The 15,870-nt window shown below is 45.0% G+C and overlaps 1 protein-coding gene across 2 annotated transcripts in view; it reads left to right on the plus strand.

Annotated features, from left to right (window-relative positions):
• The first annotated feature begins 873 nt into the window (after positions 1 to 873).
• Positions 874 to 15,870, plus strand: part of TBXAS1 (thromboxane A synthase 1) — a 260,715-nt gene continuing 245,718 nt past the window's right edge. Inside the window, exons 1-2 of one of the 2 annotated variants that reach the window (XM_042050428.1) lie at positions 874 to 2,217; positions 10,279 to 10,460. The gene's annotated coding sequence lies outside the window, so the exon portion shown is untranslated. The remainder of the gene's footprint in view (positions 2,218 to 10,278; positions 10,461 to 15,870) is intronic. The other variant, XM_042050426.1, reaches the window with a different exon arrangement.

Genomic DNA, 15,870 nt, shown 5'->3' on the forward strand with positions numbered 1-15,870 from the left:
GGGAGGAAAGGAGAGGGAGGGAGGGAAGGAGGGGGGCTGGCGCGGTGCCCCCGCTCTCAGCGCGGCATGGCTGCGTGTGCCGGGGCGCTTGCAAAAGTTGCACTGGGGGTGAGAGAAAGGGAGAGAGAGACGTAGGGAGAGAGAGGGAGACGGAGACCGAGACGGAGAGGAGGAAAAAAAAAAGGAGGAAAAAAAAAAAAAAAGCAGCGAAGGGAGTTTGCAAATAATCAAGCGCCGATGGCACCGATCGCGGCTTCCCAGAAGGAGCGGGAGCGAGCGAGAGAAACCCTCTGCTGAGATTATGTGGGATCTTGTTTAACAACACATTTCAATCAGGAGAAAAAAGGAACAGTCAACAGAAGTTGGTGAAACACTTCTGTCTTTCCCCCCTCCTCTTTATAGAAAAGAGAGGAAAGGAAAAAAATAAAAAGGCAGCTGATTGAAGCTTTGCAACTCACTGGCTGTGGGGATCATATAATTTGTGCTCATGTTTTACAATAGCATGGAAAATTCCTACCTCTCCCCCTCTCCCCAAATAAATCTTCTATTCCCTCAAGGCATTTCACAATCTGGTTCACTGACAAAAATTCCAATTTATCTTTTTTTTTTTTTTCTCGTTTAGCTTACTTGCAGTGTAAATATTTAGCGGATGCATTTAAAATAAACATACGTTGTTGCTTTTAGGAGTCAGGTTGTGTTTTTGTTTTGTTTTGTTTTGTTTTTTTTAAAAAAGGAACCACATCAAAGAAGTGTTTACTAACTGAGATTGACAGCCTATTCTCCCCCTCCCTCGCTTCCCCCCCCCCCCGCCCCGTTTTTTTAAATTTTAAATCATCCGTCTCTCCAGTTGAGCTCTTGCTGTAGAAGCACCAGCCCGACGAGCATCATTTTTGTCCGTGCATAGAGGAAAGCTGTAGGTGAAGCCACAGGAACCCCCTTTGCCTGACAGGAGCTTTACAAAGGAAGGTCAGTCGCCAGGTACCCATTAGGCAGGCAAAGGAAGCTGAGACTCATGCAAAGCCTCTGGCAAAGGTGGAAACAAAACCTCGGGCTGTGATCCTGCATTAACAGCCGTCTGGATCTGACTGCCTGGAGCTCCTTACAGATAAGCAATCTGGGACTGGATCAGTGAAGACATAACTCCCTTTGTGCCTGCTGTTACTGCTGATGCCCCAAAACGCTGCCTCTCGCTGCTGCTGGTGCCACCCAGACCTCTCCCACCGCAGCACTTGGTCGCAGCAGGGCTCAACACCCGGCTACTCCCACTGATGCCTCGAGGACGAGGCAAGAGGTAACTTTTCCTTGGGAATTTCAGTGCGAGTCAAGCGCTACAGCCAGCCTGGCCCTTGTCTCGGGGTGCTGCGGGTGCCTACGCTGGCAGATAAAAGCAGGCCAGGGAACAACCCATGCTGACCAGCCGATGGCCATGGCTGCACTGCGGAGGATGTGATCCCCAGGCTCCTGTGGGCCATCTTGTTTGCAAGGTATCTTCAGTGTTTTGCATGATTTTTCTCCCTCCACTGAAAAATGCCTGAAACTACAGGAGAGCTGTCTCACGCCCCATTAGCATTCTGTTTGCAACATGAAGCTGAGGATACATTTTAAATGTGTCGGGGAGTGCCATGCAGGGCTGGTGGAGGTGATCGAGGGCTCAAAAGTGGGCTGGGATGGCACTGGGGGAGTATGTACACCAGAGGGAGCAAAACCTGCTCCCGTCTTATCCCTGCTTCATTTTGAGAGTGATCCCGAGATCAACCATCACTAAATCTTGGAAAGAAATGGAGCTGCCTCCAGCTGGACCACTGGGGAAGTCCAGGCCAGAGGTGGAGGGCAAGTGTGTGGATGACAGCAGGCACAGAATTTGAACATGCTTCTTGTCCCTCTTTTGTTTAGCTATGGTGACCTGCAGGGTTCGGCTCTAGGCATGAGTCGAAAGCCTCATATTTTACTGAGACGTGTTTCTGGTCATTGTAATTCTGCACTGCTCTCTTCTTTATGATGGAGAACCCTATCTGCTTTCCAAGGCTACTAATGCTTCTGATCCCAGCCTGCCTCCCTGCCCTTGATCAGAGCAGCAGCCATGGAGCCCTGTCTCAGAGAGACAGAAGAGATGTGGAGAAGTGTTGGGGAAGAGCAGAAGACAACAATGGAAGAGCAGGCTGCTATAGGAACCAGCTTCACGTCTTGGCGTTGCATTCTGCTGCAGTGTGGCTCCAGGTTAGTCACACCACCCTCACTCTCCTCAGCTGCAGAATTGGGGCAGATGTACCAGTCTCTGCTGTGTGAGACTGCACTGATAGTTTCTTCTCCTTTTGTTTCACCCTGAGCTATCCCATAGCCCGTGGGGTCTGTGTTAACGCTACGTCCATCAAAACTGGCATGACACAGGAGCTTAAAATACAAACCAAACTCACTCCTTGCCAGAAGAAAAGGAGGAAGGGGTCATCAGTGATGTCTGCAGGACTCACCATGTGTAGCCTGGGCATGGAAGTGGTGCCTCCTAGCCTATGGCTGGCATGAAGGGGGACACAGGAACATCTAACCTGCACCTGATATACTTAGGCAAATGCTAAAACTGTTGGCTTCAAAGCACTGGTTATTCTGCTTGTCTTAGGGAAAAGGTGCTGAACTTGATAGACTACTTGGCTGGTCCAGGACATCAATTCTTGAATGTCTCTCAGGTTCAGTATTGCTAAGGACATTACAGACTCTCATCCACCCACAATTTGTCCCAAGATAGGAAAATTAATGGGCATGTTTTTAACAATAAGGACTGTTCTGATCTTACATATTTTTAAATGTTGTTGCCAAATGAGGTGACATTTGGTAAATAAAAACCAGCCCCAATATGTCCTGACCTTGGCCCAGACTGGCTGCCACAATGTGCTGCATAGAGGATGCTGGTGTTCTGTGGGCATGCAGGGGGAGCAGGGGTTTGCCCAACTGGGCACAGCCTCCCTCCCCAGCTCACACAGGGGCCTCCCCGAGTGTCTCTTTCGGAGAGAACTTAGGGCACATGATTGGAGCTAAGGAGATACAACTCCTTGCTGTACTTTCCCACTGCTGTGAACAGATGGGGATGCACTCTGGAGATGGCCCAGCTCTGAGCCTACAATCTTCTTTCCATTCTCCCCAAAACTGAGCATCTATGCAAGGATGTTACACCCTTAGCCATCTGGGCCCCTGAGCCAAGGCCAAAGATGTGGTGTGAACATACCTGTGGTGTGAACATACCTGTCAGGAGCCAGTCATCAGCAGTGCAGCTGCAACAGCCCTGGGGCAAGGCCATTCTGCTGGAGAGATCATGGTCCACTCTCTGCCTGAGACTGGAGGAGGTGTCACTGAAATTTTGAAATTTTGAATCCTGAGAGATTTTCTAACCTTAACAGATTACTTCTTCTCTCTGTCCCCTTCTCTTGTGAGAGGAAGACCTGGAGAAGCACCTTTTAATGCCTCATCTTCAGGTTTTTTCATTTCTCCATTTGCCCATTTGGGTCTCCTATAAACATAGCCGTAGTCTGGGTACAAGTATGATGCTCAGCTGTGTCATGGAGTACCACCAAGGCAGCAGCATCCCCAGCTATGTCCAACGTGGCTGCTGGGTGGTGGTGGCAGACACTAAGCCAAGAAAAGGAGGGGTGGCCTTTTCACAGCATTGGGCTGGCACTCAAAGGGGCTCCATTTCTGCTCCACATTTTGGAGCACAAATTTTGGTGGTCTTGGCATGTAACTCACTTCTCCAGAAAGGCACATGCTGTTTCACTGGTGTGTCTCAGGGGCCTGCTGGTACCAACTGCAGCGGGAGCAGCAGGAGTTGCTGTTTCTTGCTGGAAATTGTGAGAGTTTGGGCTTTTTTGTCTTTTCTGTTAGAAATTACTATAGATTTTGAAAGTCAAGTTTAAGAAGGAAGGCAGATGAGTTTTAAAACATAGTTTTTGGTCATGATTCGCATTTTAGGGGGGTTGTGTGAGTGGACAAAAGATGCCCTTTGGTCTCTCAGAACCAGAAACTCTACGGCACCTTCACCACCTCTTCTCTGGTGCCTCCACCAAACCCTTGCTGTGCCAAGAGCATGCCAGAAGCATTGCCAGAGGTGCCTGCTGCTGAGATGCAATTTCTTCCTCTTTCCCCCAAAGCTGCGGGGTCTGTGGCTCCCAGCTTTCTTGGCTCAGTGTCCATCCACTGCAATAATTTCTTTGGAGAGATTGAGCCTAAAACTGTACTAATAAAAGACTGTATGGTACATTAAAAACAATGACAATAACAACACAACAAACCAAAAAAACCCAAAGAAAAAGCAGAAGAGAAAGGCTGTAAGCACACAGGGTGAGCATGTTCCCTTCAGTGACAACCTTTCATACCTGTTTGCGTTCATGGTGGAGCTGGAATGCAGCAAGTTGTTAACAAGGATCAGGCTCCAAATCTTTCACATTAAGCAAAGCAAAATATTTTTTTTAAACACCAGGGGAAGGTTTCCCAGTGAAATACACACAGTTGTTTTCTTTTTAAATGTAAATCAGTGAGGGAATGGACAGTTTAATTAAAAGCAAAATTATTAGGTAAGTGCTGAGGGAATCTACATTATTTGCTGGGTACACTCACATATTTTTACTGGTGAATCAATTGCAATTTTTAATTTCTTTCCACCTAATAAGACCAGCTCAGAGAGCAGCCACTGTGATGTGGAATATTTGGGGAAGGATTTTTCCATGGATAGCAGAAATGTCTGTTCTGTGTGCAAGCTGTGGATGCCGAGGCAGCCTGCTATGGTATGTCCATTACATCTCTGCTAACCACAGAATATTCTGAGTTGGAAGGGACCCACAAGGATCCTTATTAGCAAACACTTGCTATAGGCTGCCTCTGTGGCATCACCTGGAGGAAATCCTGTCCCCTGTGACAGGGATTTTGGGTCGCTGCTAGTGACTGAAACACTTGGGCTTACGGCTGGCTGGATGCTAAGTGAAAGGTGCCACATTGTTAACCGACTTTACACCCTGCTGCTGCTCTGTTGCTGGACCCTGCTCCCTTCAGTGTCACCTGTCCCTCCACACACAAGCCTTTTTGCAGGCAGGTGTTTAGTGGAAGCCCCCCCCCCCACTTCCCGCAAGCCCATGTGTCCCTCTTGCGCCTGGCAAATGATACAGACAGACTCCCAAGCACATCAGAAAATAGCCAGTGCACTGGGCTGGGGCAATGCCTGCTTATTTTGTAAGGTTCTGAGGGAAGGCCCTTATCTTTGAACACATATGGAAAATACGCTGCATACTTGAGTGGGGTTGGGGACTGATGGCTCTGTCACAGCTGAAGTTCAAAATAAGACCCCAAAACCCTACAGCACAATTATCCCATGCATCAGCAAGTGGGACTCTGTAAGAACTCAGGTATTTTTACTCAGTCTGAACATCAGTGCCTTCCTCAATGCAGCTCAAGTGATGTAAATGCCCCTTTCAAGGGGTAACAAATGGATTTACAGCGCAGGCGTACAGAAGGATGAGGCTTAATTCCCAATATGAAACCAGATGATGCTGATAAAACCTTAGTGGCTTCAACAGATGTACCCTGATAGAGACAGGAGTGTGGTGATGAGAAACAGGACAGATGTTGTAAAACGCTTTAGGTACCACGGATGGAGGAAAGGTGCGATGAAAGCGCACAGCCTGATCAGTGCCCCGGGGAAGGCAGAGATCTGGGTCACCTCAGCCAGACCTACCACCACATCTGATCACATTCCTGAACTTGCTTCCCCATCAGGAGTATCACTGAAATAAATGCCCTAAAAATGATGTGGCCTCTCTATTTGAGGGGTTAAACACAATTTCCCATCGTCGAGCTTTTGCAGTTGGCTCAGGTATTGTTGCAGGATCTTGGATCCTTTTCTTCTTATTATTAATAAAAGAAACTTTGAAATATATATTAAAAAAGTGCTTATCAGATAATGAAATTCTAGCTGTGGTTGTCTTTCAAACAACCAGGGCCATGATTTAATTGGAAGTAATTATAGTCTTTTCTGAAGTATAATTTTTAGGGTATTTTTTCCCCTGACATTTGCAGTGTGGAAATTAAAAATAAAACGATGTCAGAATCATGAGATTTCAATCTGTCTTCAAACAATAATGTGGGCTAGTGTCAGAGGTTTGTCCTTGGCTGGAAGGAAGAAAAACTCACTGAAGAAAATCCTGGTGAAAATCACCAATAGCACCTACTGGTGCCTTTGCTGTGCTGAGGAATTCCTGAGAGACTCCTGCTTCCCAGAGCTCACTAGAAACCCTCCTACCTCTGCTGCAATGGGAAAGGGCACATCAGTACCTAGCTCCTGAGAGCACCACATTTGTGATGCAGGCTTTGTTAATTATTCCACCGGTAAAGCTGTATTAAAAGATACACTTAGAGCAAAGAAAAAAAAGATTCCCATTCTACACAACAAAAATTAAATGTATTCCTTGTATCCTGCTGAAAACAAAGTTAGTTCCATACTTCTTTTTCCCCCAATATTTTTTTTCAAATTTTTGAACAGGAAATTTTTCAAATTATCTCTTTCTAAATTTTACCCTGTTTTCACTTTGCAATTCTTCATCTTCCTTCAGTGTATCCCCTAAACTTTGACTCACACTCTGTGTCTTACTGAAAGTGCCGTTTCCAAAGGAGGGACAGTCTCTGCCAGCATCAACTCAACCTCTTTGGTGGCCAGGGGCATCAGCAGGGCCCCGTGGGCAGAGCCTGAGCTCCTATCAGCCTTTGTGGCTCTGCGGGTACTGGTGGTGCTGTGATGCCCCTGGACACATATGCAGCTCTAAATACAACCACTCAGAGGACAATTTGGCTCAGCCTCCTAAATCACATTCTCCAGGCTTCAAATCATTCCTGTAGGGATGTGGATGCGCATGAGGAATCATCTTGCACTCCGAATTCTCTGCTTCTGGATCTGAAATTTTATATCTAATGCCCATTTTAAGTCCATTCCTGAACGTCAGTCAAAGGTAAAGGAAGGAACTATTTCAGATTAAAAGGGCAACACATATAAAAAGAAGAAGTTACCTATGAGGCTATGATTCACTGTATAAAGTGCTGTAGAGAATTGTATGAGGGATGCTCAGTTCTGCAAAGTGTGCTGACTTTTTGATGAGGCATTAGGTGAGGTCCCCTATCATTACAGACTCCATGGAGTTACTAACAGGATGATTTACAAGCCAAATTCCTACTGGGCAATGCCTGCCTGGCCCACTCGTGTACCCCACCTCACTGCTCAGCTTTATTTATTCCATTTCACTGTTCACCTTAAAAAATCCCATTGTGTGGTCTTTCCAGTGAAGAACATCTATGTTTCATCTCAGACAGGCTTCAGCAACAAGGGAAGGGATTTCTCTACTCTTTAGCCTCTGAAACAGCCTTTTCAAAGAGAGGTATTTTATTATATGGGGGAAAAAATTTATACAGACTGAGGTAAAATTTTGGTCAGGCCTTATAAAACAAACTCAGTGACTTTAAAGTAATAAAACTTTCTGTGGCACTTTGCCAGAGCTGATCTTCTATACTATACGTCAGGGATAAGTACGGATGTGCTGACAGAAACCTCGTGGTTCCAACCCATAGGCTGTGTAGAGCCTCAAGGGATTTTCTGGAAAGCAACTGCTTTTTCAAAGTTAAACATTTTTATCCCCCCTCCCAAAATGGCCATCAGACCAGCAGTGTTTCACAGACAAGCACATGTGTTTACTTCCATGACTTTCATGCTGTCAACAGAAAATATTTGAAATTGCAGGCAAAGTTTCCAAGAAAGCAGAGATGGAGATTTTCTTTGCTTTAAATTTCTGAGGACCTTCCAGCAGTCCTTCTTCTGTCTTTGCACCACTCTCTTGCTCAGCTGGGAGCCTGGAGATCTGAGCCCATGACTTGAGCACAGATCTGTCTGGGGACGCTCGTGCGTTTAGGTGCTGTGGGCCAAGGAGTACCTTTGGTACATGCAGTGCCAGCCACAACACAGTGCTAAGCTTGGAGGGACCTTTCTGGACAGGGGTGGAAAACCCTTCTAATATTTACACTTATTTGGCTATGCAGTGGATATTATCTCTTTTTCCAGCCCAGATCTCTATGAGAGCCAAACCTGGCCATGATGTTTGTCACTGTTAATGCTGTACCAATAGCTAAGCTATTGGTGAAAGGTTGACACAAAAGCATTGTGCCTTGCTGATTAGTCACAGCCTGTAACTATCACAGCTTTAAAAATTGTGATCATGAGGCCTTGTCTTGCGACCCTGCTGCCCACCCACTTTCACACAGAGAGAGACGAATAAATATTTACTACTTCTCAAAATAACACCCAGCCACACTCACCCTTACTGCTGCAGAGTAGTTCATCTAATTGAAATAAGAACATAAGTAAATTGTTTGTCAAGGCAGTTTATTAGGAAAAGATTGCTGTGTCAGGAGCTCCCTCACTGCGAGAGATGCTGCGTTGTCTCTCTTAATATTTAATGCAATTTTAATAATATTTCCCAGTTAGGGGTGCAGGCTGATGTTATAGACTAAAGCCTGCCAAAGTGGGGAGGAATAAAAGCTTGAAGTCAGCTTCATTCAATTGACTTTTCCACCTGGAGGCTGGGCAAAGAGCGATGCTGCACTTTTTCCAAGGGACTCAGCCACTCCCAGGTACTTCTCTCATCAGCAGCTTTATCTCTTATTTGTGGATTTTGCCTTTCACTCACTCAGAATGACACTTTAAAAGGTGAGGGCCATATCCTGAGGAGGTAGTTATGAGAAACCCACCTTTCTTCCTTTGACAAACCCATTTCTCTTTGCGATGTTGTTCTGCTTGGGCTCATTAATCAGACAGTACTATAAACTACTGAATTTCTCCCAAGCTTGTGATTGCATCTGCAGCTACAGCACTCCTAACTGTCAGTGGCAAGTCTTGTTTTGGAAACCTCTGGGTTAAAATCAGAAGTGTTTTAGCTCAAGGAGTGGGGATATTCAGCTTAAGTATCAAAGGTCCCTGCTAGTAAAGTGTCCCCCGATGCTGCCTTGGTGTCACCCTCCAGTCCTCGCAGACCTGTCTTGACTGCAAAGCTGCTGCACTGCTGGTGCCCCAGTCCCCATGCCATTCCTCCAGATGTCTTCTGGCAGCAATGCCCAGCTCAGGCTCTTGCTTGTTGTGAAAGACTCCTGACTGAAGGACCATGGAGTCAGAGCCTTTTGAAGCTGCTGCATAATAAGCTGTATTCTTTCCCCAAACATCACTAGACAGTTCAATAATAATTACATGAACTTTGTAATCAGCCAAACCAGCATAGCCATCTACCTGACCTACACGTAGCATTTGTGAGTAATTTTACATAAAGGGCAGGTACTTTTGTCCTTAGTGCATGGCCTTGTGCACAAACAGCTATAGAAGGAGGGCCCAATTATAAATAAACCGTCCTTAGTTGTCACTTTGCTGTCTCTGACTTCCCACGCATTCAAATGGTGAGACTGATTCATTTAATCTTACTCTAAAGCAACAAGCCACAGAGTCAGTTTCCTGACAGTTGCTTAAAAAAGTGTAGCTGAGCTCTCTTGAATTGTCTTCCCTTGTATTATATTTAGACATTGTGATTAGAGTATCTGTCATGATATGCTTTTACTTTAAGGCAGAAGTTCAAGCCGCTTTCTGAAAGCAAACAGAGATGCTCCTGGGAGCTAAAGGGGCACGAGTGCTGGAGTTCAGCATTTAGGAGCAAAGATCTTCAGCATCACTTGCGCTGCTGGCTCCCCTGCACAGCCATCCTTATGAAAACCTGAGTTTCCAAATAAGTGCAACATTACTTACCATAATGAGACTACTGGGAAGGGTGGAGTCAGCGAAAGACTTAGCGGCTGTTTCCAAGGGTTTTAGAAATATCAGCTGATCTTCCCTTCTCCCCTCCTTCCCTCTTCTCCCCCCCAAATCTTGTCAAAGGCTTGGATGCAAAATCTGGACACTCTTGTCTTATGAACATGGCTTTTATATGTTTGTGTCATTGCAAAGCAGATTGTAATGACTACACTTCATGCATTTTACCCTAATTAAGTCAGTGGAGGTTTCAACACAGATACAAACTCGACGTGCAGCTCTGCCCTTGACAATTGCCTACCAAAGAGAATACCTGAAAGCTCTTGTTTTGCTAAATATGCTATTTAATATTTTGTAATGCTCGGGTAAATACAGTCAGTGAATGTAGAGTCTTCCACGTTTCTGTAGTATTGTGGAGGGGGTTATTACAGTTATGCTGAAGGAGGTTTCCTTGTTCCATGCTTTGGCAGAGCACTTGTCAAATACTGAACTGCAGGTTCCAGTCCTGCTGACCACCGTCGGTGATGAGGAGACCCCCAGACTCCAGCAGACTTTCAGCCACTTCTCTGCTGGCAGGAGCTCTCCAGCAGCCTGGCAGATGTGACCAGAATCTGGCAGACAGGACAAAGTGAAAGACTCGCTGGGCTCTAAGGTACAAGGGGGGATGGGAAGGGCTCTTTGTAGAGAGGGAACAGCAGAGAACAAATGCCATGCTTCTGTTGTGTTTTTTTAACCTGAAATAAATAGAGCTGTGGAATTTAACACACTGAACTGAAAGGTGAGTTTCTCCCATGTGCCATGTATAGGATGCCTATCCTCCTCTAGCTGATCTACAGAGATTTGTAAATCTATTATTGCTTCCACATACCCTCATAGAAACTTGTGCTTTAGGTTTAGTGTGTAGAAAACTTCAGGTCCTAGGTCCACATCCAAGTGTTTGTCTAAATGTGATTGGATTACCATTCCTTTAAGATTGGTCATATTCCTTTTCCCTCAGATAAAAATGTCATGCTAGAAGTTTACCACCATCCCTGTGTCTCTAGAGAGAATCTTGGAGACTTGAAGGTGACTTTTCTGAAAAATGGTCTCAATATAATTCCAAAAATACTTTATAATTTGGAACCTGCTCCTCAACCTCCAGCAGAGATCAAAGAGATCCCAGAAAAAAAATTAAGCACCATGCATTCCTAGGAGCTGAGCCTTTGGCTGTAATGAATCAATCAACTACCCTTTTATCAGCCAGGTATAAACTGACTTAGGGCATTTTGGAGCCAAAGGCTACTAGTACAAGGCTGCTGGTTTAGGCTTTGTTTTCATTAAAAAGTTTGACTCCAAAGGAAGGTCTTTGTTTTCAGATTTTTTTAAATCTTCTTGTTATTTTCACCTTCGAGCTTGCTCAGCCAGTTGGGTATGCAGAACGTGTTCTTGCTTCCTAGATCGTCTTCCTAGATCATCAAGATCGTCTGTTGAGGGTATGTATGGGGTGCTAATTACTATCTGTCATTGGTATTTATGGGGTTCCAATCGCTACAGTACCATGGTGCCAGGTACAGTATTGAGATAAGCAGATAAGTTATTGAACCTGGACTCTGGTCTTCCCACCCTGGTGCTTGGCCCCTTTGACTTGGAGACTTTGTCCTCTCGCTCTTGCTCAGATGCAGGACACCTGAGAAAAAGTGAGGTTTGTGCTTTGCTGTGAAACAGCCCCGGCCTGTGAGCTCAGCCAGGCTGTACCTGGTGCCCGTGGCTCCATCTGGGATCATATCCTGCTTCTGTCCCTCATGCTGGTGTGTGACCCAAGGCACTGGCGCTGTGACCAGTGGCACCAGGAGCAGAGCCCACAGAGCCCACACCCTGCACGCTGGCTGCTGCTGAACTCTTTTCCATAGAACTTTTTCCAAAATCCAGCTAACTGCGGCAACTGGGAAAGCTGAAATCAATTGAAGTGCTGCTTCCCAGCCTGTGAAGGGTCACAGAAGGTGTCCCAGTCAGACAGCATGGAAGCTTTGATCTCTTTGGACAAGGAACTGCCGTGAAGCAGACAGCTGCTGGAGCCTGGCTGGCATTAATATGAAGAATTTCTTCTGGCTACTGGTACTAAAGAGAAAGTTTGCTTCTCAGACAAACTCAACCCTTTGACCAACTTGACCACAGCTGCGGCCAGAGACTCAGTCTCAGCCTGATTCTGAGAAAAACACATGCCTGGAACTCCATTTCTACCACTACAGAGAAATTAATATGAACCCACAAGAAAGTGGAGATGAGATGAAAAAATGCAGGTCACAGTAGCAGCTAGTTCCTAAGTGGGACAGGCATAAATTTCTTTAATGTGGATATAGAAGGGGACTTATTTTGTTTCTATTATTACTTGATTGTGGGAGGCTAAAGGAAAATTTTCTCACAACCTCAAGAAAGAAGTGTTCAAAACAAGTTTTTAAAATGTGAAAATTAAAACAAAAAATTAGGAAGGAAACTGTAATGGAGGATCTGTGTAAAATTTTTTCCCCCTTCTTTTTGATCGGCTCTGATGGTTCTAATTGATGTTCAAGGAGAAAGCTTGATGATTTAGAGATGAAGAAGAAAGGAATCACACCCTTGGTAAGCCCTGCCTATGGGACGGCAACCCCGGGACATGCTGAAACTGTTTAAATAAGGAATGTGCCATAAGCCAACATTTATCTCCTGCTTACCCTTACAGCTATTTTCTTACCCTCAAATTTTCAGGAATGAGGAGCTATAAGGATCAGTAATTACGCTGAGACTTTTCCTTTATGTATCACTGCTCACTCAAGAATTTCAGCCCATTACACAAATAGCAGTGACGTACTAGGCAGGGGCCCTTTGAAGCACAAAGTGCCATTGCTGCCAGCTTGGTTTCCTCAGCAGAAGAGTAGTGGCAGAAGGAGATGAAGGGATGGAGGCTGCAATGCTGGGATGCCCTCACCTTCCTCGCCCTCCCAAGTCACTCGTGCCCTTCCTGCTTTGCCCCCATGGGGGTTTCTGGCCTCACAGCCCACCTGAGGCCAGGCTCTTTTGGGATGATAAAGCATTTCCAGATGCTTAGGTGCACCAGGCAAACAGGGAATGGGCACCCAGTACCCAGTGCTCAGTGCCCAGGGCCAAACAAGGGAGCGATCCTACTCCTTAATTGCCGAGAGCTGCTCCATGACGCCAGAAGGTTCACAGAGAGCAAGCAGGGCTGGAGTCAGGTTACACTGACTCCCAAGGACCAGGCAGCGGCTTCCCAGGGAAAATACATGCCCAGGTAAATAAAGAGGGAAATAATTATAAATAAGTAATTACCTGAGCAGAAGTACAAGTGGGAAGCTGAAAGACTGAAAGAAAAGAGAAGTGCATGAGCTTTTTTGTAGATGCAGAGGCTTGCGTTTTACAGCTAAAGAAATAGAGGAAGAAATTTAAATACATATTTAGGGGAAAAAATTCCAATGGGAAATGTGAAAAGAACCACTTTTATGAGGAAGCCTCTGAAGAGACAAAGCTATAAATGTACAATTCCAAATATCAACCATTTCTTCTTCAACAGAAAAAACTTCAAATAATTCATTCTGTACAGAGTTGAAGCAAACTTTTGGAAAAGCACCTGGGAACAGTGCTGGGAATTGCCCACCCAGTGATTTTTGCTCCTGTCACTGGGCAGTGTAAGTGAAGTGCAATTTATTCCAAGAAACTTTGCATTCCTTTTTTCTCACCACTGTCTTGCTTATGGTCAGGTGTATTTATAGAGACCTGCTCAAAGACCTGAGATGCACTGCCATCAGTCTCCCAGCACCATCCACTCAGCGGTCAGTGGAAGGATAAAAGACTCCTATCCAGGGAAATACCCTTTCCCATACAATCATAGAATGCTTTGTGTTGGATGGCACCTTTAAACATCATCTCCCCTTCCACAGACAGGGACATTTTCATCTAGATCAGGTTGCTCAGAGGCCTGTCCAACCTAACATTGAATGTTTCCAGGAATGGGGCCTCTCTCACCTCTCTGGGCAACTGTGCCAGTGTTTCACCACCTTCATTGTAAAAAATTTCTTCCGTTTATCAAGTCTGAATCTATACTCTTTTAGTTTAAAACCCTTGCCCCTTGTCCTGTTGCTACTGTCCCTACGAAAAAGTCAGTCTCCATCATTCTTACAAGCCCTCTTCAGGAAGGCCACTATAAGGTCTCCCAGGAGTTTTCTCTTATCCAGTTGAACAACCCCAACTTTCTCAGTCTTTCCTAACAGGAGAGGTGCTACAGCCCTCTAATCATCTTCAGATTAAGCAGAAAATGGCTTGTCAGGGAGGCAGGATCTCAATTAGAGAGCTCCAGACTGAAAACCCAGTCTTCAACTTTCTCTGAAAGACAAGATGGAAAACAGATCTAAATATGCTTTCTTTGCTCAACCACCACAAGGTACCTTGTGTACCCTGCTCTCTCATGTTTCTGGATGAAAGAAAATTCAGGGGCAATTTATCACCAAATTAAGGTCGCCGCTATCAAAATCATTCTGGATCCCAAAGAACCAAATAAATTTTATTGTACTTCTAGAAATGTATTTTGGGGAATGATAAGGAGCCTGGGCCAGCTGCTGCTCACTTAGCTCTTACATAGGCAACACCTGCATGAATTGCAGTTGGGGATGGCTGAACGAGGGCTGGGTGGGGTCACTGCAGTGCCACGAACTGAGCTGGAGATGGAGGGGCTTGGTGCTGGTGCTACATTACATTCCTCAGCTTGGGATAATCCAATGTGCCCAGAGACAGGGCAGCCAGGTACGTGCTGCCTTTTTTTCCAGCCTGTCTAGGAGGTAACTGGAGTGATACTGTAGGGAAAAGATTCAGGCAATGTGATTGGGAAAAAAAAAAAGGAAATAAAGTTCCTTTATGATTCCTCTATGATTTTGTGGCTCTCAGAGCACACTGGGTGGTGGGACTGGAAGTGTGGAAGCACAGCACACAGACAGACTTTATTAGCCTGATAAACTAGAAAGACTGGTGTGTTTTGGCACTCCATCAGTGTGACTGGCCTTTGGTGAGACAGTGTCTTTGGCCAATGCTATTTCCAGGGAGGATTTCTCTGTCCTTATGTATACCTTGCCTATTGGGCACATGAGAGCTGTGCTATTTAACCCCTCCTTCCCCTTGTTTATATTCCCCATTTCCACACAATCCATAGGCAATGTTCTATAGCATTACTCCCCTCCCCCAAACTTTCCCTATTTCAGTTGGTGTCACCACAAAGGAATAGATTATTACTGACACTGATCCCAATTTAATCCTTCCAATAATCTGATTTTTCCAAGCCTATTTATATCCTTGAAATGACAGTAGGGTTTAAAGTGATACAAATACCTGAGCCTAAGCGCTAGTACTATCCACACCAGTCTGTTCCAGTTTTGACCCTTCAGAATAAACTGTAACCCCAAATATTATTTGATAAATCCCTTCCCGAGTGTTTGTAGTACTAGACTGGTCCTTGGTTCCTCTTTTTGACTAGCTTTTTCACATTACAGGTTTATCCTTCGTTACACTGGTATCAAGCTGAAGTCCCAGAATAAGTTTTAAAGCTCATATAAATGTAGAATTTCTTTTCCCTTTGTGGATTTTAATAACTTTCTGGTGTCTGGAAATGATCTAGAAGTAAAGCTTTCATAGCAGTGTAAGAAGTATAAATCCGTTCTAGTTTGTTATTTCATCCAGCAACTTGAGAACTTTTTTTATTTTCCTGGGCTTTAAGGTGATCAGCCAATGTTTTCTCCCATCCCCAATCTCCTTAAGAAGCTTATTAATGTTTTACATTGGAAATAAAGACAAACCAATCTGAAAACAAAGCCATCCTTAGGGCTGCATACTGTAAATGTGCTTGCTGGACTATTTCCACTATTTGTAACCAATTCATTTTCATATTGCTCCTGCTTCTTGCTAGATCTGCAGAACTTCAGTTCACACGTAGCCAAGGAGTAGTTACACCAGCAGTCAGCAGGTTTTTGTTCTTTTTTTCCCCCCACTCTTATAATTCAATGCAATGACTTGTTTATATAACCGGATCCTGTTGTTTCTCCAAA

This window comes from Corvus kubaryi, unplaced genomic scaffold, assembly GCF_017639235.1.
Source record: "Corvus kubaryi isolate FWS band 111438036 unplaced genomic scaffold, C.kubaryi_AGA036_p1.0 74, whole genome shotgun sequence".
NCBI classification, from domain to species: domain Eukaryota; kingdom Metazoa; phylum Chordata; class Aves; order Passeriformes; family Corvidae; genus Corvus; species Corvus kubaryi.